The following is a 2,500-nucleotide window of genomic DNA, read 5'->3' on the forward strand; positions in this document are numbered from 1 at the left end:
TGTGTTAGTTAATTAGTAATTATTCTATTTTTATCTTAATCGCCAATTACATTCATGTTTTAATCCTTAATTAGATTCATAATTCCTTACGTATTACTTCCCCGTTGGCGGCAGAAATGACCTTATTGTTTTCTGTAATTGATATAAAAAAAAAATAGAAATGAAATCATTAAGGACATTAAGCTGATATTCTGAAATGTTTCATAAACGCTATAATTAACGGTGAAGGTATTTTCTCTATCTTTGTTATTTTGTTACTGAGATAAGAGCTGATATTTATGGAAATGGATGAGGCAATATGAAACAGGAACGAAATGAAACAAATTGCGGGCCACGAGAGCGTCTGTCTTCATCCAAGTGGAATTATCATATGTTGAGGTACCCCCCCCTTTCCCTCTCCCTCACCTACCCCTCCCCCTCCCTCACCCCCACCTCCCCTCCCCCTCCCTCATCCCCAACTACCCCTTCCTATCCCTCACCCCTACCTATCCCTCCACCTCCCTCACCCCCACCTCCCCTCCACCTCCCTCACCCCCACCTACTCCTCCCCCTCCCTCACCCCCACCTACCCCTCCCTCTCCCTCACCCCCACCTACCCCTCCCTCACCCTCACCCCCACCTTCCCCTCCCTCGCCCTCACCCCCTCCTACCCCTCTTTTCCCCACTTCTTACTTTATACAATCATTAAATTATCATTTTTTTCTTATCTTCTTTTCTCCTTTAATTCCTCTCTTTATTCTCCTTCCCGCCTTCTCTTCGTTCCTATGCTTATTATATTCCTATTTTGTTTCTATCTTCCCCTAATCGAATTTTGATTTCTCTCTTTTATTCCCTTTTCTCTCTATTTCTCCTTTCCTTTGTCATTACCCCCTCCCCTCCTACCCCTTATCCCATACCCCACCCTTGGGGCTTACCTACCACCCCCCCCCCACCACCAAAATAGATTTACCCTAACCTTACCTATTCTCTTTTTTTAATTTTTTTTATTCCATCTTTTATCATTATCATCATTATTTCTATTATAATTACTATCATTATCATTATTATCATTATTATCATTATTATCATTATCTATCCTTCTCTTTCCCTTCCACCCCCCCCCCCCTCCCTCCCCTAAGCTTTCTTATTCTATATTCCTCTTCAATCCTCCCTCTCTCCCTCCCTCCCTCCCCCACTCCCTCCCCCTCCCCTATTCCATTTATTCCCTTTGTATTAATCATCTATATCGCCTCCCTAATCCCTGCACCCCCCTCCCCCCCCTCCCCCTGTGACTTCCATATTTACCTGCTATCACTCTCTTTCTCCCACCCTTTCCTCCCCTATCTCTCCCTATCTTTTCTCTCCTCCTCCTCCTCCTCCTCCTCTCTTTCCCCTACACCCCTCCTTTCTCCCTCCCTTTCCCTCCACCTTTCCTTTCCCCCTCCCTTCCCCCCCCCCCCCCCCCTTCCTTTTCTCTCCTCTTTCCATCTCTCTCTCTCCTTCTCCTGTTACCTTCTCTCCTCATCTCTCCTTCTCCCCCTTCCACTCCCTATCCCATTCCTCCCCTTCCCCTCCTGTCCCCCTCCTCTCCCTATCTCATTCCTCTCCCCATCCTCCTTCTCCCCTTCCTTTCCCTCTCCCCTCCCTCTCCCCATCTCTTTCCTCCCCTCCCCATCCCCCTATTTCTCTCACCCCCCCATCTAACCCCATCTCCTTCCTACCCTCACCTCCACTCCCCCCCCACCCCAACCCACCCCCACCCACCCCCGCCCACCTCTAGAGGAATAGATAAGCGAAGATGACTGATCTGCGAAAGATGCTAAGCAGCCTCTCCCTGAGATGCAGATTTGATCAGCATCTTCATCTCCCCCTCCAATCCTCCCCCTCCTCACCACCCACCCCCTACAAGGCATCGCGGAAACATCACTTGATTTACGTGTTGGGGGGGGGGGGGGGTGAAGAATGATTGGGGAGGAGAGGGGGGAGGGTCGGGGGACGGGGGTGAGGGGTAGGGTGGGGGTGAGGGTGTCACATCATTATTTGGGGGTAGTGGGGGGAGAGGGGGGGAGGGGAGATGACTTACGCATGAACGCACACTTACTCGTTCATTCACTTATTCACGTACGTATGCGTGCTCACGAACTCACACACGAGCGCGGAGCATATGCGTACACACAGACACACACACACACATGAAACACATGGACACACAGATACAGACATATACACACACACATACACACACACATACACACATGAAACCCACAGACATACAGAAACATACAGAAACATACATAAAAACACACACAATCACATATATTCAGACACATATAAAAACCCGCATACACATAGACACAAACACACACACAAAGACACACACACAAACAAACAAACACACACACAAAGACACACACACAAACAAACAAACACACACACAAAGACACACACACAAACAAACAAACAAACACATTAACATACACACACCGTATATATACACCGTAAAAACAAACACACGCACACA

At 47.8% G+C, this 2,500-nt stretch overlaps 1 protein-coding gene across 1 annotated transcript in view; it reads right to left on the reverse strand.

Annotated features, from left to right (window-relative positions):
* LOC125039193 (glutamate receptor ionotropic, kainate 2-like) overlaps positions 1 to 2,500 on the reverse strand; it is a gene marked incomplete at its 5' end in the record, with an annotated part of 77,309 nt that overhangs the window by 47,569 nt on the left and 27,240 nt on the right. The window lies entirely within an intron of this gene.

This window comes from Penaeus chinensis, chromosome 26 (assembly GCF_019202785.1).
Source record: "Penaeus chinensis breed Huanghai No. 1 chromosome 26, ASM1920278v2, whole genome shotgun sequence".
Lineage (NCBI taxonomy): Eukaryota > Metazoa > Arthropoda > Malacostraca > Decapoda > Penaeidae > Penaeus > Penaeus chinensis.